Source organism: Anabrus simplex, chromosome 11 (genome assembly GCF_040414725.1).
Source record: "Anabrus simplex isolate iqAnaSimp1 chromosome 11, ASM4041472v1, whole genome shotgun sequence".
Lineage (NCBI taxonomy): Eukaryota > Metazoa > Arthropoda > Insecta > Orthoptera > Tettigoniidae > Anabrus > Anabrus simplex.
Genome location: NC_090275.1, coordinates 11,495,032 through 11,519,975, shown reverse-complemented (window position 1 = coordinate 11,519,975; position 24,944 = coordinate 11,495,032). Strand labels below are relative to the sequence as shown.

Genomic DNA, 24,944 nt, shown 5'->3' with positions numbered 1-24,944 from the left:
TAAATTGATCTCCTAGCACAGAACGTTGCGTGTTCACATCACGTCGGGGCCACCAATATCTGCAGGAGACTAGCATAACGCAGCACTTCTTATTTATGTTGCATTACAATATTATTGCACACTAGAATGCACTATCGATGAATATCTAGTCATAACAACAAACAATTTCCAAAGAAATCAAAATATCCCATCGCAATTTCTTCTGTCCAAGGAGTACACAATGTGCATAATGTCAAGTAGTACATTGTCATGTGGTCCCCACACGAACTATCCAACAAGGCAGTCCTAACGTCAGTTGATAGTGTAGATACTTCATTGTCCCGTGCCTTACTAATACTTCAACTCTTTGGGGATATGCCAATTCTGTGACAGTTTGCTCGGGGAGACCCAGCTTAACATGGGGAAAATAGGCCAATATTCATTCGATTGTTATATACACTATGCTACACACATTGTTGACAAATGCTGCACATATCACAGTATTGGCATGCTTCCTAGCAATCAGAAGCAACTTGAATAATGTCAAAATTCTAATTATAACATTTTAAAATCAAATGTTCAAAATTTCCCGCCTTTTTAACAATATATCACGCTTTCCTGCATAACTATCTTACTGTTTCACGGATAATTATGATTTTTTCAGGTTTTTCTCCCATAGTGTTGTACTACAATCTGTACCTCATTCAGATCAATAGGATTTATATTAGATTTTATATAACATATTTTTAAATGTTAATATTTTCAGGTGCTTGGAATAAAAAATCGACAAAAATATCTAAATCACAGTCTATGTTAATGATTGAGGCTCATTTTGTAGGTGGAGGTTTGATACAGACTTAAAAAAAGTACGAATATTCTTATAAACCTGGAATTTATAAGGGAAACAGTGATATATTGTTAAAAAGACGGGAAATTTTGAACATTTGATTTTAAAATATCGTAATTATTAGAATTTTGACATTATTGAAATTGCTTCTGGTTGCCAGGAAGCGTGCCAGTACTGGGATATGTGCAGCAATTGTCAACAACAATTGTAGCATATTTAACAATCGAATGAATATATTAACTTTTTTTTTGTTAAGCTGGGTCTTAGCAAAGCGCTGTATTAGTGTCCATATATGCAGGCTTCATCATTCACAATACAGAGCTTCTCCGGCTAACATTATCACACCATAACACGGCAATGTAGATATTGGTTTAGATGAAACCTGTCTCACAACGTTGAATAAGAACGCGGATCTGTACAAGAATGGAAAGCGCAATACAAGGACGAAACGTTTTGCCCCGAAGTATGAGAGTTCATCCATTTCTTGGCCCAACCTGTACATCTACTTCCTGGCCCTAAACACTCGCTATTAGGATTCTCGGATAAATAAGCAAGCCTGCAACATGAAGTACAAAGGTTCCACTACAAGAGAAGTAAAGAAAAGCGTCAATCCTTTATTACATTCAGTGTGGTAAGGCTGTGCGAGCCGGGGTAAAAAAATAGAAGGAAACGTGCAACGTGGATATAAACACCATATACAACCATTCCTCCTCTCACTTTAGCGTGCCACATCTAACCTATCTGAAGTCCAGCAAGTATATTCAGACGACGTTGAAAACACAACTCTCACTTAGCAAGAAGGTGCCGTAGCACGGCTCTAGGGCCAGATCATATTCTTTTTTAATTTCGTGTGGCTATTTCTAGCCGGGTGCAGCCCTTGCAAGGCAGACCCTCCGATGAGGGTGGGCGACGTCTGTCATGTGTAGGTAACTGCGTGTTATTGTGGTGGAGGATAGTGTTATGTGTGGAGTGTGAGTTGCAGGGATGTTGGGGACAGCACAAACACCCAACCCCCGGGCCATTGGAATTAACCAATGAAGGTTAAAATCCCCGACCCGGACGGGGATCGAAGCCGGGACCCTCTGAACAGAAGGCCAGTACGCTGACCATTCAGCCATATTCTTATGAGAGCAGTCAAATGGTGGTGGTGGTGATTATTGTTTTAAGAGGAAGTACAACTGGGAACCATCGTCTATATATGACACTAATCAGAGAGAAAAATGGAAGGGATCCGACACATCGAAAATGAAGGTATCGGCCAAAGAAAGACAAGGGCCACAAGGGGCGTGAAAATGAAAGACTCTCTAGGCCTGGAATGCTCTAATAGCGTTGGGGTCGGAAAAGAACAAGAGTTGACCAAGGGAAGTCGGATAGGATACGTGAAAGTGAGGAGCCTGGCAAAAGTAAGTGGAGGCAATGCCAGAACTCAGCTAAGAGTCTCGTGGTCGCCATCCCACGCTTCCAAGATCAGAGCCCCTGGGGCCCGTTTCATTCGCCTCTTACGACTGACAAGGGATAGCGTGGGTGTATCAGGGATGACATATGTTATGAAATAATTCACTAACTGCACCCAGCAAGGTCTGTTGTCCTGTGAATTCCCTATTCTCGTCTTAGAATCATAGAACGTGTTTAACGAACATTAGTGGACTTCATTCAATATCTGTACGGGTTCATCTGGAACAGAAATGAACACCTCTACAGTATTCTGCCCAGCCAAATCTGAGAAGAATGATTTAGATTTCTTTAAGAGCTACACATGTTAGCGATATAATAGTTTAGACAGCGTTCTAGACATACCATACATTTTTGTATAACGTTTTTGCACTCCAGATAAATTAGAATAATTTTACATTGTCTGTAATAATCTGGAAGAAATCTTTCTAATATTGAAAACGTTATTGAAATCAGTTCGGTAGTTCTGGAGATTACTGTCCGTAAGAGATTCATGGACTTTCTCTCTGTATAATATACATACATCATACATACATTCGTCATTATAAACTGTTACGCATTTCAGCGTTCAGTCTGCAAGCCTCTGTGAATTGATTAAATGTCGCCACAATCCTCTATTTGCAACTAGTGCTGTGGCCTCATTTAGTTCTATACCTCTTATCTTTAAATCCAACCATCGTCTTCTTCTTGGTCACCCTCTACTTCTCTTACCCTCCATAACAGAGTCCATTATTCTCTTAGGTAACCTATCCTCCTCCATTCGTCTCACAAGATATTAGTGCGTATATTATGCTGTAGATGGTGACGGTGAAGAAGGCAGCAAACTAGCTCACTCGTCATCTTACCTGAGTATAAAGAACGCCACAACCGGCCTGCACTCTGACGATTTACCAGACAGGTATTTGTTAACAAGAATATAACATATCTGAAGCTGGTTATATACCCAACGTGTGAACATTGCTAACGCCATTACTGTATCAACTCAGAAGACCTGAGGATGTGTGTTACGACAGTCTTAGGACACCGCACACGAGTATTGCTTCAAGTTATGGAGCACATGGTCAAAGTTAATAGGTTAAGGAAATAATTACGAAAAAAAAAAAAAAAAAGCAAAGCAAAGCAAAGTCACCTCCGCACAGGCCATGAAGGCCCTTGGAGGAGTGGAAGGTAAAGGCTTCTACCATTGTTAACCTCGGCACGTGATGGGGTAGAGTGGTTAGCTCTACGCCCGGCCGCCTTTGTCCCCAGGAATTAACCTGGTAGTCATTTTTGGTGTAGGCTGAGTGAACCTCAGAGCCATATGCACCTCCGGAAGTGGAAATCTCGTTTCTTAAATTTTACGACTTCCTGACGTGGATTCGAACCCACGTCCTTCCGGGCGAACCGGGCACGCCTTTACCGCCTCGGCCAGGCAGCCCCTAATTACGAAAACAAGTCTGCTGAAATAACGTACATATTTCCCATTTCCAGGAAAGGTGTAAGGTGGATGTAAACAACATTTATATAACAATTTTTCCTCTCAGATTTCAGTACCGAGTAGTTGTGAACATGCGACCTATCCGAAATCTAGCAAGTAGTATATTTAGACAACTCAACTGTCACTAAGGAATAATTTGCAGCAGCAGTCGAGAGTATCGGCTCTAGGGCCAGGGATGATATTATAATAGATTATGAGGTAATTGCAAACATTGCATCGAACGTGGTAGCAAAGTCTGTTGTCCTGAATGTTTGATGTGACACCTCTGATCTCTTCTTACGATAAGAATAAGAGAGCGTGCGTGTTCGTAATAAACGATTTCTGATATATCAGCGTGGCTTCTCCTGGAACACGTCTATGCTAGAATCAGTATTATCCCCAACCGAACTAAGGAACGCGTTTCATCTTCTTGTCTTCGCAAAATCTCTTCATCCTTTCGCTGTGCTTCTTTTTATGTTCTTCTGCCCATCCTGTACCTTGTCTTTTAGGTTCATCAGCAAATTCGTGTTTGTTTATGAGATTTCTGATTTTTTTTCTGTCTTGCAAGATTTCTTCATTTATACCAATTTTCTGAAGATCTTTGTTTATTTCTGTAAGCCAGTTGCAATTTTTAGAGATACTGCGAGGATTAGTAATTTGTTTGTGAGTCAATTGTTATCCATCCTGGTCAGGTGACCATAGAATTTTAATCTTCTTTTTCTAATAGTGTCTGTAATTTTTCTGTTACTTGATATATTTCCTGTGATTTCCTTTTCATCCAAATGCCATTTTCGCATTTAGGTCTTAGAATTTTCCTGATCATTTTCCTCTCTTGTTTTTCGATGTTTTTATTTGTGATCTGACACTAATTATGCGAGTTTCTGATGTATAATGGGTTTATTATTATTATTATTATTATTATTATTATTATTATTATTATTATTATTATTATTATTATTATTATTATTATTTATGATGTCGCTTAAGTGCGGCCAGTATCCAGTATTCGGGAGATAGTGGGTTTCAACCCCACTGTCGGTAGCCCTGAAAATGGTTTTCCGTGGTTTCCCATCTTCACACCAGGCAAATGCTGAGGCTGTAACTTAATTAAGGCCACGGCCGCTTCCTTCCCACTCCTAGCCCATCCTTGTCCCATCGTCGCCATAAGACCTACCTGTGTCGGTGCGACGTAAAGCAAATAACAAAAAAAAAAAAAAAAAAAAAAATGATGAGCCCTGCTAGGACCCTCATGTCAATTTTAATTCATTCTTCCTTGGAATCGTTCCATTTTTAAACTTTCTCTCTCTCTCTCTCTTTCTATAGTTTCCTCTTCTGTTATTTTATTCCTTGCCGCTCGTTGTGGATATTTTCTCCCGAAGACACCTGAATACGAGCTTTGTCAATCTGTTATCAATTCTATGCATATGTCCAAAAAATAAATAAATAATGTTATTTGCTTTACGTCCCATTAATTACTTTTACGGTTTTTGGAGACGCCAAGGTGGCGGAATTTTGTCCGCAGGAGTTATTTTATGTACCGACACAAGGCTGACATATTTGAGCGTGTTCAAATACCCCCGGACTGCCGCGTTGGGGTCAGAAGGCCAGCATCTCCACTCAGTCCGGCAATGTGTCCAAAAAATAACAATATTATTTCTCTTATTGTTTCTGCCTTATTTTAAGATATTTAGATAGACATGTTTTGTTGTAAAACTCTTTAGTGGTGCCATACGCACTTTCCATCTTGTGTAACCTTACCTCTACAGCAGATTTTTCTAAACAATTGTATTAAATTAATTTTCCAAGATATTTTAATTTCTTTACTTTCTACATTAAACTAATATACGTATGTCGTAAAAAATTGGAGCGTGTTTTATTTTTGTAATAAATTTGTTTGTTTTTTCTACAGAGATGCTCAAAGCTGTTTGGTTGGCTATTTCTTGGAAGACATTGATTTGCCTAAATGCATGTGTCAGCCTCACTGAAAGTATTATTATTATTTTTGAACTTAACATTTTCGCGTATTCTGTACCGTTTCATCGTGTCGACCGGACGAAACGTTCGGCGGGCTGTTGTTTCATGGAGTTAGCTCATTCTGAAACAGCGTGAACCGGGCGTATGAGCGTTACAGATTTGGTCACACTGATAAGTTATCTCACGCCCTTGTCAATGTATTAGCTGCTGAAGATCGCTTCGCAGGCGAATTTAAAGGGGCTGTACGAGGTGCTTGAGAGCACCAATGGAACACGGAGAAACCAACAGTTTGACGCTGATTTCTCGGCGTGGCTCTCCTTAGCCACGTGCAGATTTAACACCCCCACCTCACAAAGTCCCCGCGAAGCGATCTGATTGGCTGATAAAATGACACGGCTTGAGATGCCCAATTATTTTTTCAAATTATTTATCAGTGTGACGAACCCTCTAACGCTTATATACTTGCTTCACGTTGTTTCGGACATCTCTGATTTGGATTGCACCGAACTTCGTCGCACCTTCTAATCATTTTTGCTCGGCCCGATGGCTCACCACCCATAACTTAGCTTCCCGCTGATACAATCAGCATATTGCGCCGACACTTAGTTGGAAGTCAGCCCCCCGCCCCCCAACACCATGTCAAGCTGCGTGCTCCATGTTATTGATTCCCCCCCCCCCCTTTCTGACCAGGACTTACTTCTCAAACTCCAACTGGCACACGTCCCAGCGCGAAGCGTCTCAAGGATACTCCAAGACTTCGTTCCTCCGGGCGAGTTGGCCGTGCGCGTAGAGTCATCCGGGAGATAGTAGGTTCGAATCCCACTATCGGCAGCCCTGAAAATGGTTTTCCGTGGTTTCCCATTTTCACACCAGGCAAATGCTGGAGCTGTACCTTAATTAAGGCCACGGCCGCTTCCTTCCAACTCCTAGGCCTTTCCTATCCCATCGTCGCCATAAGACCTATCTGTGTCGGTGCGACGTAAAGCCCCTACACGTCGGGTCCTGCTTCATCTCCATCCAGCGGACGGAGTCTACTTGGACCGCCAGAACCATCGAGTGACGTCTAGTCCTTCGTACTTTGCCGAAGAAGCACCACCACAGTGGGCACCGCCCCCACCATCTTCCTCTCACTCCCATCACCACCATCACCACTACCATCACAACGACCACCACGCCATCCTTCTCCTCTCATGACTTCTTCCATCCCTCTCTGCCGTACCCCTGAAGGACCTCAACCCCCGTACCAACCCACTGAGACATCTCGTCTACAGACGCAGCACTGCCTTCGTCACCACCATCTATGCACGCCGCCGACGCCGCAGCTCCACCGCAACACCATCCACGCAGTCCTCATCGACCTGTCACACCATGTACAGTTGTCTGATCAGCGGAGTGGATCCTGCTCTCTCAGCCCGAACGATTCTCCAGGAACTTCAAGCCGCAGGCGTCCCAGTCCGTCGCGTCTTTCGGATCAAGAACTCCTCCGGCCCAACGTATATGGCCGAAGATGTCCAACGACTTATTGCCAATGGAGCCTACATCTATCGCCATCGTCATGAAGTTGAGCCCTCTAACTCAACCTGTTCACCAAGATTTCAACCCACCATATCGCCGCCCCCGGCTAGCCCCTCCTTTTCAACCTAGTTTCTTCCCCCAACCACCTCCAACGCCAGATATCATCCGACTCCCCATCACTTCCCTCAACAATATCACAACAATTCTGCAACTCCTCGCATTCCATCTCCACCCTGCTACATTCATATAAACTTCACTCCTAGCGCAAAACTCCCATCATTCCCATCTCCCCAGCTAAGAAGACCCACTGTTACTTTTCACATCGCGATACCCATCTTCTTCTTCTTCTATCCCACCTCCTAATTTTCCCTTCTCCCGGCCCGAGAGAGCGCGTTACGCTTTAAGGGGCCCGCCGCGTCCTTCGGTCGGGGAGTGAAAACGAAACAACAACAACATGTTTCGGACCTCTTTGTATAACGTGTCGGAAGCCAACGATGTCGTGATGATGGCGTTCGACATTTTAAACAATATCCCCCTGTGGGTGGGGGCGGTAGAATAACACCCACGGTATCCCCTGCCTGTCGTAAGAGGCGACTAAAAGGGGCATCAGGGGCTCTGAACTTTGGAGCGTGAGTTGGCGACCACGGGGCTCTCAGATGAGTCCTGGCATTGCTTCCACTTACTTGTGCCAGACTCCTCACTTTCATCTATCCTATCCGACCTCTCTTGGTTAACTCTTGTTCTTTTCCGACCCCGACGCTATTAGGTTTACGAGGGCTAGGGAGTCTTTCATTTTTACGCCCTTCGTGGCCCTTGTCTTCCTTTGGCCGATATCTTCATTTTTCGAAGTGTCGGACCCCTTCCATTTTTCCCTCTGATTAGTGTTATATAGAGGATGGTTGCCTAGTTGTATTTCCTCTCAAAACAATAATCACCACCACCACCTTTTAAACAATACCAGTTAGGGAAGAGTTTTTCATTTGTTACGTACAATACACAGACAGAACGGATTGAACACACTGTGAAAACACTGTGCGTGTTTCGTCCGAGGGTTGCTGCATTACACTGTGTTTCCCGTTGTACGTTTTGGTTATTGCATATCACAGTCTTTTTCACTGTTATGAAGGTATTTCTGCAGGGACAAGGGTGATTGGAGTAACAAACCGGATAAATCACAATTACTTTGTAACCAGCCACCGGAGACCACGGCTCAGATGGTATCGCTGAACAACCTCCGGAACTTTGTCGGTGAAGTTTGGCCTCACCCTGTACATGGACATGCACCACGCTATGTGCAACATAATACCCATTGTATACATCATGCATTTTCCACATCTGACCTCTACTTACAGGCTGATGCATATTCTTAGCACAGTGTACATTATTGTGTTGTAGCAACGCTTGATGTCTTCATTCCCGGCGGTTAACTTTTAACGTAGAACTCCTTTATTCCTTTTTCTTGGTCATAAACGACACGCGAACAGCCGTATATCGCATGCGTGTGGTCTGCCGTGGTCATAGTTAGTGTGTAACTTACTTACGTTAAGTAACTCGTGAACTGTTTAAGATATCGACATTCTTTTCGCTTTCGTTAACGATATTAGAATCATAAGTGAACTTGCAGTCCTTTTTTTTTTTTCAAAGTGTCAATATCTGCTGAGATACCGTTGCTTTGTTTTGTTTAATAAAACCTCATTAATCTTGCACACCTAGCTTTTAAACTTTATAGTCATTACAAATTCAGTGCTCTGATTACTTTTAAAATCGAATAATTACTTGTCTAGAAAACGGCAACATTATTCTTATTCAGACTGTCAATTGGCCGATAACGATAAAGGCTATTTTGAATGTAACCCCACAAGAAATAATCTGGAAGCGTGAGATCGGGCGATCTGGGAGGCCATAATATCTGTGAAATTATTCGACCGTCGAACAAAGAATGGTTTAACGACTGGCGTAGGAACAACCTATCTCCTGAGACAAACTCAATCCCCATGGCGCAACAGCCCCGAAGTGCCATGGCATACCAAGCGACCACTGCTCAGCCCGAAGGCCTGCAGATTTTGAGGTGTCGTGTGGTCAGCACAACGAATCCTCTCGGCCGATATTCTTAGCTTTCAAGAACGGGGCCGCCATCTCAAAGTCCGATAGCTCCTCAATTGTAATCATGTTGAATGAGTGGACATCAAACCAGCCCTCAGATCCAGATCTCTGACCTCACCGGGAATATAACCCGGGGCCTCCGGGTAAGAGGCAGACACGCTACCCCTACACCGCGGGCCAGGCTCCTGAGACAAACGACGTAATAATTCACGAGGAAACTTCTCTAGATGGGCCCGGGCATCTTCCGTCGCCTTTTTAGAAACGAGGTGTGGGATGATTGCCAGATAACCTCTTGTTTCCAACTCTAACTCCAGGATTGCGTCTGGAATGCGTGCACCATATTCTCCTGGGAATGTCCTTGGAGTTGGATGAGTGACGTATGGACATCAGTTAAACACTTTTCAGAGTTTCAGTGTCGTTTAAAACAAATACCGTGCGGACAGTATCCAGTATTCGGGAGATAGTAGGTTCGAACCCCACTGTCGGCAGCCCTGAAAATGGTTTTCCCTGGTTTCCCATTTTCACACCAGGAAATGCTGGGGCTGTACCTTAATTAAGGCCATGGCCGCTTCCTTCCCACTCCTAGCCCTTTCCTGCCTCATCGTCGCCATAAGACTATCTGTGTCGGTGCGACGTAAAGCCAATAGCAAAAAAAAAAAAAAAAAAACCTCCGGAATCGGTGCAGTATGTATAAAAATATGTTATTTTTAAACCACCTGGATTAGAGTCTATGTGTTTTAGCGTAAAAATCAGAGGATCGACTATTTTCCCATTATGGTCAGGTTTCCATTGCAGGCAGGGCTCCATGAGGCACCCTGCGCGGCGCAAGAGCAGTGTGTCCGCAAGCCTGGGGGTGGATTACAAAACATCCTGCGTGTCGTAACAGGGGGCACCTTGCTGAGTTTGCCAACCTCCTTTCTTTATGGATACATTTACACTTCAAACGACTGGACTAATTCCAGTTTCATTTGTGATGGCTGTCTCCTCTGAAAGTAACAATTACTGCACCACCATCAGCACTGCCAGAATCGTTCAGAAGTTCACTGGGGCGATCACATTCACGGACTTGTAAATAACGCTTACAAGTCTCATCAAAAGGTTATGAGGGCATTAAGGGGCTGTAGTAAGGATGTAACAGAGAGGGCGTATAAGTCTGTGGTAAGACCCCAATTAGAGTATGGTTCCAGTATATGGGACACACGCCAGGATTACGAGAAATAGAAAAGATCCAAAGGAAAACAACACGGTTTGTTCTGGGTGGTTTCCGACAAAAATGTAATGCTACTAAAATGTTGACAACTTTGTGCTGGGAAGATTTGTGAAAAAGGAAACGAGCTGCTCGACTAAATGGTATGTTCAGAGCTGTCAGCGGAGACCTGGCATGGAATGACAAGTAGACGAATAAGCTTGAGTTGGAGTTTAAGGGATAAATTGCGGCGAATATTCGTTCATAGCAAGATAAATCGCCACTGGTCTGCATTTAGAGCAGATTCCCTGTCAGTTGTTTCCCTAGCCTTTTCTGAAATGATTGCAAATAATTCGCAAATTTAATGAACATCTCCCTTAGTAAATGATTCCAATCCCTAAGTGCCCTTCCTATAAATGAATATTTGCCCCAATTTGCTCTCTTGAATTCCAACTGTGTCTTCACACTGTGACCTACCTTTAAGAAGGAGCTATACCAAATGTATGGAGAGTTGCTACAGTAGCCCCTGTTTATAAAGGAAAGGCTGATAGACATAAAGCTGAAAATGACAGGCCACTCAGTTTGACGTAAGCTTTGGGAAAGCATTCTTTCTGAAATTCCCAAGTTCTTTGAGATCATATAAGAAAGTAACTAGACAAACTATTGAAAATAAATCTGTTATCTGGGCGACAGCCCTAAATACAGATGAATCGTCATTTATTTATTTATTTATTTACTTATTTATTTATTTATTTATTTATTTATTTATTTATTTATTTATTTATTTATTAATATGACAGTTGCCCCTCTCTCTTACTGTCGTTCTACTGACTCGACTATCTACTGTACGTCTCTCATTTCAACCTAAGTCTGTTTTACGCTGGGCGGCGTTGTCAAGAAAATCCAGCCGGACCGTCCCTCATCCGTGCCCTCTTGTATTTCTAGTATTTTTTTCAAACATTGTACCCATCACAAAAAATGTATTTTAAATCCAACAAATAGTTGTGAGTACGGGAATGAAGTAGCGGCAGTGCCCCTACCTGGCTGCTGCGGCTTCCTGCAGGTGGAAGAGAACACAGAACTAGCTCGGACAAAACACTGACCTATGTATTTATACCGGCAAGGTCATGGGAATCATGAATGGCGAGCATGCATGCCTCTGATAATGAGAAGTTTAATCACAGAAGACACATCGGATAAAACAAGTTCCAAGTCCTCCTGTGTGGCCGCTGCTCTCGCGTCCAAGGCCCTCTTGTTGCGAACAGCGCTCATTGTTGTGCGAGGTGTGGGTGACACCCAGCTCATTTCCCCGTTTACAGACTACTCCCTGTCAGTACAGGCTGACAAGCAAGTTCACCGCCATCCTCTTTGCATTTTAATTTATGCCTAGTACAGCCACTGATACACTTACCATACGAGCGTATTTGATTCACGCCACCCCCATGCTTCTAATAATTGGAACTGTGCACGGGGCAAGTACTGATTGAGCTGCTCCAGTGGGAAACAAATCATTCAGCTGAGTCCGGATGGTTGGACGTTGAACTTACCGAGCCTTTCTTCAAGCTTGCCTTAGTCTACATTTTTCTGTTATGACATGAATATTTCGGCAACAAGAAAAGTCTGTTGATGCTGATGAAATGGCAGAGAGCTAAGTAGGAGGAAGGCACTTGGAATTGATGACATGGCCTCTCAATTACTGACTACCTTATGAGAAACCAGCATGGCGAGGTTATACCATATAGTGTGTAAGATTTATAACACAGGAGAGGTACCATCCGATTTTCGTCAGAATGTTGTTATACCTATTCCTAAGAAAGCCGGTGCTGACAAGTGTGAAAACTACCGCACCATTAGTTTAGTATCTCATGCCTGCATACATTTTAACACGTATTATTTACAGAAGAATGGAAAGACAAGTTGAAACTGAATTGGGAGGAGATCAATTTGGCTTCAGAAGAAATGTAGGAACACGTGAAACAATGGCGACTTTACGTCTGGTCTTAGAGGATCGAATTAAGAAGGACAAGCCCACGTATATGGCGTTCGTAGATCAAGAAAAGGCATTCGATAATGTTGATTGGACCAAGCTATTTATGATTCTGAAGATGATAGGGATCAGATACCGAGAACGAAGAATTATCTAACATCTGTATAAAAATCAGTCTGCAGTGATAAGAGTCGAGGCCTTTGAAAAAGAAGCAGCAATCCAGAAAGGAGTGAGGCAGGGCTGCATCCCCCATCCTTTTCCTTGTTTATATAGACCAGGTAGTAAAGGAAATCAAAGAGGAATATTTGGAAAGGGAATCACAATCCAAGGAGAGAAAATCAGAACACTGAGATTTGCCGATGATATTGTTCCTTTATCTGAGAATGCAAAAGATTTAGAGAAATTGCTGAATTGTATCGACGGACCCGGTGAACCGAACTGGTGAGAGGAGAACATCTTGAGACACCCAGGACTAGTTCCATGGCATGGAGAGCTGCATCGCACCAACCTATGGACTGATGACTTAAACAAAACGACATGAATATGTCTTAAGATTGGAGGTCATCAGAAAATTGGTGTAACGCAACAAAACGTGCGACGAAAATGACGTCACTTTGGCCGCCAATGAGGCAAATAAATCGTCCGTTATCAATATCTAAGTCATTTATTGAAAGACATGTTCATGATCATTAGCTTTTCGCAAAGGGAAATGTTTCCTTTTTAATACATGTTAGGTTCTCCATTCTGTCGACTGTTATAAACGAACTGAATCGAGACTAGAGAGAGATGCTGCTACCAACACGTCCGGCATCATAACCGTATCGTTATTTTATTTATTAAGATACACTTGAAAGAGAAACCACAGGATGAGCGATGGGTGAAAACAGGACAAAACGTTCTGTATTTTATCCATTTCAGAGAATTAGGTTCCAAATATCGGTGATGTATGACGAAATGTACGTAAATGAAGAATGCGGTGACCGATGTGGATCAATGGTGGCTAAGAAGGTTGTGCAACTCGTTTTGACGTAGGTATGTCTTATGGCTGGTGGTCATCAGAAAATGTGTGTAACGTGTGACGGAAGTGTTACCTAGCAACCGTGCAGGCTGTGATGTAGTGTTACCTAGCAACCGTGCAGGCTGTGATGTAAAATATTGTTACCTAGCAACCGTGCAGGCTGTGATGTAAATTATTGTTACCTAGCAACCGTGCAGGCTGTGAAGTAAAGTATTGTTACCTAGCAACCGTGCAGGCTGTGAAGTAAAGTATTGTTACCTAGCAACCGTGCAGTCTGTGATGTAAATTATTGTTACCTAGCAACCGTGCAGGCTGTGAAGTAAAGTATTGTTACCTAGCAACCGTGCAGGCTGTGAAGTAAAGTATTGTTACCTAGCAACCGTGCAGGCTGTGAAGTAAAGTATTGTTACCTAGCAACCGTGCAGGCTGTGATGTAGTGTTACCTAGCAACCGTGCAGGCTGTGAAGTAAAGTATTGTTACCTAGCAACCGTGCAGTCTGTGATGTAAATTATTGTTACCTAGCAACCGTGCAGGCTGTCATGTAGTGTTACCTAGCGACCGTGCAGGCTATGTCTTACGGCTGGAGGTTATCTGGATGGTCATGACCGAGAGTGATATTTATGATCATTGACTCTCGCAAAGGGAAAGGTGGTTTATATTTTTCTTTACACCCTCCGGTTAAATCCGGCCTTTCTAAGTGTTACCCGCACTCTTTTTAAATATGGCATGAGTAGTTTGCTGAGTAGTTGTTGTGGACCCGCCGTTGTGATTGCCGCAGTAATGCCATCCAAGAGAGATGAGTGACACCAGAAGAGACAACGAACACCTCAGTAACTCAGTCTGTCCAAGACTAACAACAATTACTTCAGATGTTAACCCAGGAAAACATGGCGGACATCGTTGGCGATATGAGACGTTGAGGGGAAGATTATGTGCGTGTTTATTCCGAGTGACTTAAAGAACGTTATCAAAAGCAACTCACTAACTCAAAATATGAATTCCTTTCTCCTGTCTCTGTCGCAGTTTGACATATTTTAGGTGAACTAATTGTGAAAAACTTGTATTTTTACCGCAGTGTTAATTACTCACCAACTAAGCGAAAATTAACGGGAAGTAAACTAAATCAAATTTTCAATGGGGGTGGGGCTACTCCTTTAAGGATCAAAAAGGTCATTTTTCAATTTACTTTTTTTCTATGTTCATAAAATCTTTCTCTTCAAATCACTGCAACATTTAAAAAATATGTATCATACTTTCGAAGTTATGACCAAAAACGTGCAGCAGAGTTTTACACTGGTAAGTTTGTTTCTCGTTTTCCGAAACAATGGATATCAAGACCGTTTCCACAGTAACTCCCAGCGTTTTCAAGGTAGAGGAATTACATTTGTATCTCATAGGGAAGAACTATATTACCTAGAGCTGTTGCTGTATATGTTACTCTTTAGTTTTTAATTATTGATTTAAAAATCTTGCAAAATGTGCCTCTTGAATAGGGTAAACCTACCTTATTTCGTGACATACTTTATTTCGTGATACGCGACATATTATTGGTCCTGAAGTAAGGTAGGCGTTTTACACTGAGTTCCACCAGTCCTCAATATATAGCAGGAGTGCCTTTACACGGAGAAAATATTTTGAGCGGGAATTGCCGCTGGGTGAAGGACAGGCAGTTGATTTTATGTTGTGTGGATGGAAACACGCTACTTGTTGGTCTGTTCCTGTAGTAATACGTTATCAAGGCAAGTCGGTCAAGTACTTATTCAGACAAATATATGCACTTATATTCTCTAAGGAACTCACTTATAATATCAGTAGTCAGAGTTGGAGTTAAGTGCGTTATTAATTAAATTATTGCTTAGGAAAATGACTACGATTCTTGCGTTTTATGTCCATTTCAGACATAATGGTTCCAGCGTTAAGCAAATGTGTGAAGAAGGAAACAGCAACAAACTAAAAAAAACTGGTCTTGTGACCAAAGAAGACAAGCCTATTCATCAGTTGACCTTCGGGGAGCGCTTCAGAAGGTTTTGGAGGAAAAGTGGTCTATATACAAGGCTGCTAAACATTTCACCGTTCCGTGGAGTACTCTAAAAGAAAATATGTCTACTGTATTTTAAAAATGGGTAGACCATTTGCCCTTACGAGTGAACTGCAGATTAAGTTAGTTAATTTCATAGTAAAAATGCAGGAAATAGGGATCGGTCTGAACGTTAACCGAATAAGATATGTTGCGTATGCTATGGCCAAAAAACAGTATGCAAACAATGACAAAGTTCCCATTCAGTGAAGTGAAAAATTGTGCAAGCTGGAAATGCTGCAGGTGAATTCGGTCCACTTCTAATCATTTTTAAAGGAGTGAGAATGTCAGATTCATTGACGAATGGTGCCTTCCTAACGCCTCAGTAGCCCTGTCACAGAGTGAATGGATTAACAGTGAACCTTTCTTAAAGTGGTTCAAGGAATTTGTTCGAGGCCTTGGTGCAGAAAGACCTGTGATACCGATAATGAATTCCCATGTCTGACACGTGACACCAGAAGTACTGGAAATTCCATCCAAGAATGAAATTATCGTTGTGACTATTCCACCGCATACCAGCCACACGTTCCTGATCAGGCCAGAGCTGCCAACACACATCGAACTACACCTGTTTCTGATCAAGCCGGAAAATCTACTTCACATATCACTCCAGTGAAACCGGTATCTACGGAAAAACAGAAGTAAAACCAGAAAAATGATGACATTTGCGCCTCCTGTAACGACAAGTGCAGTCATGGGAAGAATAAAAGTCCTTGGATTCAGTGTTGCTTCTGTTTGCGATGGTTCCATGAAAGTTGTCAGTCCATTGATTCATCTGGTGCTATTGTATTTATGTGTAGTGTTTTGTGAATACCGATAATAAAATCAGCGAAAAGTGCGTGAAGTGAACTGTAACAATGCTCACAAAAGTTATCACGAAGTTAGGTAGCATGCCCACTTCGCTTATTACATGTTATAACTCCAAATGTTCTGCATTTTTGAACGTTCTTTATCATGTGTTTGTAGAATAATGTATTGGTACTCAGCATGTAAAATATAAAATTCCGAGATCGAGTATTTGACCTGATATATTACTTACAATCCTTAGTATCACGAACTTAGGTAGGTTTACTCTGTAAGTTGTTGAAAAAAATATATTTACTTCATGAATTCCAATGATTCTATGTCATTTTATAGCTACAACATTAGTAATTAAAATGAAAAATAACGAATTCTTGAAAAACAGTGATATTTCTATAAAATATCGAAGAAAAGGTGGAAAAGTCGACAATACAGCCGCCACTTTGAATGCCTAATTTTCTGAAATGTTCTCGCCATATGACATGAAGGGTACATGGACCTATTGGCAAAGAATGATGCGATTGCCACACCAAATGACAATCCATTAGTTGTTTCTGTTGCTTAGGACAAAAAGGTGTAGTTTACACGATCTTTGGTGGTTAAAGGTGTAGGCGCTCCCTTAAGTATATGATGATCACCCGAATTTAAAAGAAATTACCCTGTAGGAAAGATTTTAAATATTGTGAAATGTTTGTTTTCCAAAAGAAACGCCGGTTATGTCGCGCCTACTTCTTTATTTCGAACTGGGTAATTTTATAGGAAACCTGTACTCAGGTTATTGACTGGTCAAGAATGGATCTGTAGGTTATTTCAGACTCGCATTCATTGACGCTTTCCTGAGCAGATTCCAACCTTTAAATCCGAGATTTGAACGTTCGACTGCATTATTGCTATTCATTGCAGCTCCGACCGGCGCGACTCAATCCTTTCTATCATGTACACAAAGATACAGCTCTCGAGAACAGTCCAAAGAGTACTAAACGTTTTGTTTCAAAACCTGTACATATCACTTCACAATGTTTACTAATTGGAGTTGGCCACTTCAATATCTCCTCGTAAAAAGAGCTGTGCATCTTCTTAAATATGCTGTATTTCATTAATTTGCGAATATCTTCGATTTTACTTTTGTTTAACTTCTGTTTTTCTTCTTTGTTTGAGGTCTTAGGCCAACCACAATGTGGACGTGCCATGTTATCACAGCGAACAAATCTCCATCACTGCATGTTCTCATCGCCTTCGGTCGACTCTTATATTGTACAGTACTTCAGTCTGACTGTACTGATGTAGTTGTCGACACAAGTTAATGAGTTGTTCCCAGAAGCATATCTCCATGGCACATCAATGTTAGGTTTTCTTATTATATAAGAGATTGTTCTGTATCTTTAGTACTCTTTGGACTGTTCTCAAGTGCTGTATACACCGTATCTTTGTGTACATGATAGAAAGGATTGAGTCGCGCCGGTCGGAGCTGCAATGAAAAGCAATAATGAATCCAGTTGAACCTGAACGATATAAACACGAACGTTCAAATCTCGGATTTAAAGGTTGGAATCTCCTCAGGAAAGCGTCAATGAATGCGAGTCTGAAATAACCTACAGATCCATTCTTGACCAGTCAATAACCTGAGTACAGGTTTCCTATAAAATTACCCAGTTCGAAATGAAGAAGTAGGCGCGACATAACCGGCGTTTCTCGCATGGTCTCTAAACATTTTTGACGACTTCTGGTAAATTCTTGTACTTTTCCGATGGTATTAGATTTCCCAGACCTAGGTTGTTTTATTTAACTTTCCTACCTTACTGATACATCCCTTTACAGGTTGAGTTGGCCGTGCGGTTAGGGGCACGCAGCTGTGAGCTTGCATCCGGGAGATAGTGGGTTCGAACCCCACTGTCGGCAACCCTGAAGATGGATTTCTGTGGTTTCCCATCGTCGCTATAAGACGTATCTGTGCCGGTGCGACGTAAAACAAAATTGTAAAAAAAGAAACATCCCGATCTTTAATCGATACCTTCTTTGTCGAAGGGATGAATGTCGTCCATTCTCTAGCGCGGTTTCTCTAAAATATTCACATTTTCTCCCTTAAAGCAAAAAATGATAACCACCACTGCTTAGGATGTGTATTCTCCCAGGGTGGTACTGAGCCAAGGTGCGGCAATGCCAATTGCGATCAACAGTATTCTGTAAAAAAGAAGCCAGCTCTCGCACAAAACTATTCTTACGTCGGTCTGTTTTCAGACCCACTTTACTGGAATGAAAGCTGAGTGGATTCAGGATATCTTATTCACAAGTTAGAAGTGTTCCTTTTTTTCTTACAGTTTGCTTTATGTCGCACCGGCACAGATAGGTCTTATGGCGACGATGGGAAACCACGGAAAACCATCTTCAAGGCTGCCGACAGTGGGGTTCCAAGCCATTCTTCCCCGAATGCAAGCTCAGAGCTGCGCGCCCGTAACCGCACGGCCAACCTTCTAGGTCAAGTTAGAAGTGAAGATGATGATGATGCTTGTTGTTTAAAGAGCCCTAACATCTAAAGTCATCGGCCCCAAGTTAAAAGTAAAAGACTTGAAAGTAGTAAGAATGATCGCTGATACAAACAGGTGGGAACAATGACAGGAGGGTATTCGAAATGAGGAGATGAAGTTAGGAATAAACCTGGCGGATAAATCTATGCATATAAACTGAGAGAATCGTGTGACGCGAATGGAGGAGGATATGTTGCCTAACAGAATAATGGACTCAGCCATAGAGACAAGAGAAGTAGGTCAAGACAATGATGGTTAGATTCAATTGGTAATTATTTAATTATAATTGTATTAACAAGAAAACTGCGTTTAAATGGAGCAATAATCTACAGAAATAAAGAACATTGGTTTAATCTTTGCCATAGTCTGTCTTACAGAATTTTTATTAATAATAATAATAATAATAATAATAATAATAATAATAATAATAATAATAATGTTATTTGTGATTTACGTCCCTCTAACTACTTTTTACGGTTTTCGGAGACGACGAGGTGCCGGAATTTAGTCCCGCAGGAGTTCTTTTACGTGCCAGTAAATCCATAGACACGAGGTTGGCGTATTTGAGCAGATTCAAACACCACCAGACTGAACCAGGATCGAACCTGTCAAGTTGAGGTCAGAAGGCCGTCAGAGCCACTCAGTCCGGGAGAGATTTTGTTCTCTTCGCACATGTGATATTTCCCACCGTTCTGTGCGCATAGTACACACTGACATTCTTCGTTCGGTTCTTAGTCTCTTGATGAAAATGAAATAGCGTATGGCTTTTAGTGCCGGGAGTGTCCGAAAACATGTTCGGCTTGCCAGGTATTTTGATTTGACGCCCGTAGGCGACCTGTGAGTCATGATAAGGATGACATGATGATGAAGACGACACATATACCCAGCCCCTGTGCCAACGGAATTAACCAATGATGGTTAAAATTCCCGATCCCATGGGGAATCGAAACCGGGACCGCTGTGCTTATAGGCCAGCACCCTAACCAATCAGCAATGGACCGGATCTCTCTTGATAAGACACGTGGAATTAAACGAGATCACAGGGTTAGTTACAAAGAGAGGGTTTAGGAGGTACAGTACTTCGGTAATTGACAGAGTCTTGCAGACTGAACGTAGGAACGCGCCACAGTCTATAATGAAGGTAAAAGTGAAACTCTATAATGAAGAACGTTATGACAGAAAAATGACTATCTTCTCTCGTAATTGCCGGGAATATACCCAAAGAATATCCCTGGAAAGGGATTCTATCAGCTTGTCCCACGTTACGTGAGATGATACAGTCACCGCGGCATCCTGTGTTCCATATGTGAGACATGAGGGGGCAGGTGTAAAACACATGCTGTACCGACATCTTGCATATGTTGCCGCGTACTATATTAAACTTAACATTTTAGTTTTAATGTTTTCCTTCATTTTGTTATGGTATTCAGTACAGTCATTGTACAAAGGGCCACAGTGGGAAAGTTTAATCAGTAAATTCAAATTGGAATCCATAGTGGATCTCGTGTTACAAACCCTGTAAGAATATGAATGCGGTATCCATGGAGACTCACCTGTGTGTTGCGGTACCTCGCGCGGGACAACTCAAGGCGCATCCCACATCCACTCTTATATGTGAGTGTCTTATCGACAGGTATCTCGAGTACGTACTTCTCCCTTCTCCTCCTGTGTGTGTTTGTAATTTTCCTCAATGTTGCATGCATCTCGCCAGGCAAGAGAACTTTTTGTCCGTTTCGATTTAACGGTTTTTCGGTTAAAAGTGCTTCGGATAACAGAGGTTCTTAATCATAACCATGTGTTTATGAAGGCCTTGTCCGTCACTGTGAATTAGAGCTTGCTGCTACCATTTACAAGTGTTATTTACTCTACCACGTTTCTCACAGACTTTGCTCCAAAAAATCACCACAAAAAAATGGATACAATATAGGGTACATATGACAGATAAAATGCTTAGAAATTTTAGAAAGAAAACAGGAGAAAGTAAACACCAAAATCATGACATGAAGGACGAGAGCAAACCATTAATTGGAGAATCATCATTCCAAGTTTCCAAAGCCGCCAAAAAACAGACATGACCTCCTCGACATTAACAACCTGGGTCAGGTTCTACCACGCTCAGTCAGTACACCAGATACATTCTAAAAGACTGGTGTGTATAAAATAACTGTAGAAACTGTGAATGTATTCCTTCCTTCCTTCCTTCCTTCCTTCCTTCCTTCCTTCCTTCCTTCCTTCCTTCCTTCCTTTCTTAACGGTCGAGGGTTGGTTTTTCCTCCGGAGTCAGCGAAGGATTCCACCTCTACCGCCTCAAAGGCAGTGTCATGGAGCGTCACAATTTCAGTCGGGGATGAAACTGGGGAGGAGGACAAGTACCTCGCTCAGGCGGCCTCACTTGCTGTGCTGAACAAGGGCCTCGTGGGGTGGGGGGATGGGAAGATCGGAAGGGATAGATGAAGAAGGGGGAAGGAAGCGACCGTGGCCTTAAGTTAGGTACCATCCCGGCATTTCCCTGGAGGAGAAGTGGGAAACCACGGAAAACCACTTCGAGGATGGCCAAGGGGAAATTCGAACTCCCCTCTAGTCACTTGACCTCACCAGGGTGAGGCGACCTCGTACCTGTTTTCAAATTCCGTGGCAGCGCCGGGAATCAATCCTGGGCCTCCGAGGGTGGCAGCTAATCACACTAACCACTAGACCACAGAGGTGGACATTGGATAAACTGGAAGACGATTTGGCATCAGATTTCAAGGACATCTGGCAGCAAAGCAAAACAAACTAAAGCAAAGTCACCTCCGTACAGGCCATGAAGGCCCTTGGAGGAGTGGAAGGTAAAGGCTTCCACCATTGTTATACTCGGCACGTAATGGGGCAGAGTGGTTAGCTCTACGCCCGGCCGCCTTTGCCCCCAGGAATTAAACTGGTACTCATTTTTGGTGTAGGCTGAGTGAACCTCAGGGCCATATGCACCTCCGGAAGTGGAAATCTCGTTTCTTAAATGTTACGACTTCCTGACAGGGATTCGAACCCACGTCCTTTCGGGCGAACCGAGCACGCTTTTACCGCCTCGGCCAGGCAGTCCCTACATCTGGCGGCATAAGGATGAAAAACCAGCAGTTGCCGACAGAGAACATAAATGAAAATCCACACCCGGTTTCCAGAGTGAACCGGGTCAGGGCTGGAATGAATGAAGCCCCCATCTAGCGGCGAAAATAGAAACTGTGCCGGCCGCCTAAGCCTATCGCACTCCTCTGGGGCAATGATTAATGACTGACTGGTGAAATGAAATAGAGTGTTTGTAGAATGAAAGATGACAAGGAAAACCGAAGTATTCGGAGAAAACCCTGTCCCGCCTTCGCTTTGTCCAGCACAGCGACTGGGGTTTGTATCACGGAACCGAGCGGTGAGAATATACAGAATTCTCTGACCATTTTACAGGCACATTCAAAAGGAATGCAAGTGAACATTCTAGAAACTATGATAAAAGTCTGCCGCGGTCTTTTCTCACTCCTGCTAGACGTTTCGACTACTGCTGCGGTAGTCATCTTCTGTCGCGACGTCGAAGTACTGTCGCCAGCGGGACACGGCAGAGAGTATTTCGACGATGACTACCGCAGCAGTAGTCGAAATGTCTGGCAAGAATGAGAGAAACAGACGACGGCAGACTTTTATCATAATGACTCCGGCCGTAAAGTCCTTCATATTTTGATTTTAGAAACTCTAGAAATATATAGACATTAATTAATAGATCCAGAACACGTAGTCAATGATGAAATTGAAAATTAATAATTAAAAACAATATTAAAAATTTGGCACCAACTCTACATGTCTGAGAAGACACGCCTATAGTTGACCAGAGCTCCTAACTCTTGTGTACTGTAGGCCTATCACAGCACTTCACCTTGGAGCGAAGTCTTGTTGAGGCGCTGGTTCGACCCTGGCTCAGGGCGGTGGTATTTGAAGGTGCTCACAAATACGTCAGTCTCGCGTTCGTACATTCACTGACACATAAAAAGGAGCTCCTGCGGGACAAAATCCCAGCATCTCGGCGTCTCAGAAAATTATTAAAAGGTAGTTAATGGGACGTTAAGCAAATACCTTTGTTATAATAAAACTTGTGACTAGTAACAGTTTTTACTATTTCATAAAGAACAGTTCCATAAATGTAAGGATTTATGCTATGAGCGGTACTTCTTGTAACCTACAGGTCTTCGAGCTGAGGAGCGGTCTAGGGCTCTTGCGCGATGGCATTTGTTTGTTTGTTTGTTTGTTTGTTTGTTTGTTTGTTTGTTTGTTTGTTTGTTTGTTTGTTTGTTTGTTTGTTTGTTTGTTTGTTTGTTTGCAACTACCTCTCATCGAGTAGCTCCTCACAGCCGGTGCTGGACGACATTCCAGATAAGTTGCTGTACGTCGCACCGACACAGGTAGATCTTATGGCGACAATAGGATAGGAAAGGCCTAGGAGTAGGAAGGAAGCGGCCGTGGCCTTGATTAATGTACGGCCCCAGCATTTACCTGGTATGAAAATGGAAAACCACAGAAAACCATCGTCAGGGCTGCCGACAGTGGGGTGGTGGTTGTAAGAGGAAGTACAACTGAGCAACAATCCCCTATTAATACTAATCAGAGAGAGAAAAGAAAGAAAGGGAACCGACACTTCGAAAAATGAAGGTATCGGCCGAAGAAAAACAATGGCTACGAAGGGCGTGAAAATAAAAGACTCCGTAGGATTCGCAACCTAAGACTGTGGGGATCGAAAAAGAACAAGAGTTGACAAAGGAAGGTCGGATAGGATAGATGAAAGCGAGAAGCCTTGCACAAGTAAGTGGACTCAGCTAAGGTCGCCGTAGTCGCCAACGCACCCTCTAAAGTTCAGAGTCCCTGGGGCCACCAGGGGAACCGACAGTGGGGTTCGAACCCACTATCTCCCGAATGCGCGCCCTCGACCGCACAGCGATCATGCTCGGTGGGCTTTCTAGACACTGCCCGTACGTCCAGATAACAAAGTACGTCAACTGCGCAGATAACTTTCTGGTATTCCTTGAAATTATCTTTTATTGCTTCGCCACGCATTTGTACATGACCGTGGCAGATGCTTTATTGGTGTACTTTCTAAGAGTAATGCGATGTCAGTCTGAAAATGTTACATATGAGTTGATCTTCTTATTCTTATTCTTGCGCTTTTCCCACACGTGTGTGGTCGCCGGTGCGAAATGTGGCGCACATGTGGGTTTGGCCCTGTTTTATGGCCGAATGCCCTTCCTGACACCAAACCTATATGGAGGGATGTAATCACTATTGTGTATTTCTGTGGTGGTTGCTAGTGTAGAGTGTTGTCTGAATATGAAGAGGAAAGTGTTGGGACAAACACAAACAACGAGTCCCCGGGTAAGAATCAGAGGCGGGAATGGAACCCGGGACCCTTTGAGCAGAAGGCCTCAACGATGACCATTCAGCCATTTAGTCCGACTATGGCCATATTTTCATTAATTGTATTCGTCAAAGCAAAAATATATATTTTATTCTTAAACTTTGAAATGTCATCTCCCGTGATGTTTGCAAAATAAAACCGCGAGACACTCAGTCGAATGTAATGCAAACCAAACAAGGACAAGTGAGGGTTTCCCAAGATGGCACACTAATAAACAAGACGCTAGTCGATAAAGGTTTGCCACCCCTGATCTAAACTTTTCTTAAATATTTTCAAACAACTTGCAAATTTATCCAACAGAACCCTTAGTATATTATTCCATTCCCTAATTCTTTTTCCTATAAACGAATATTTCCCACAATTTCTCCCTTGAATTGCAATTTTACCTTCACATTGTGACCTGTCCTACTTATTCGTCTACTCATGTCATTTCAGTGCGGCAATACTCACACCCTGAATTCTGACACCCATTCACAGGCACGCAATGACTTTGCCTTATACAATGTTCGTTCCTATAAATATGGTAAAAACAGCACCAACATTGGCAACATTCAAACAAAGAGTGAAGCGTTACGTGTGGGAAAGGTACAGAGCT

The 24,944-nt window shown here is 42.6% G+C and overlaps 1 protein-coding gene across 1 annotated transcript in view; it reads right to left on the bottom strand.

The window, feature by feature from the left end:
* Nucleotides 1–20,498, bottom strand: part of Ork1 (open rectifier K[+] channel 1) — a 223,157-nt gene extending 202,659 nt beyond the window's left edge. The window contains exon 1 of the mRNA XM_067155657.2: nt 20,475–20,498. The gene's annotated coding sequence lies outside the window, so the exon portion shown is untranslated. The remainder of the gene's footprint in view (nt 1–20,474) is intronic.
* Nucleotides 20,499–24,944: the final 4,446 nt, after the last annotated feature.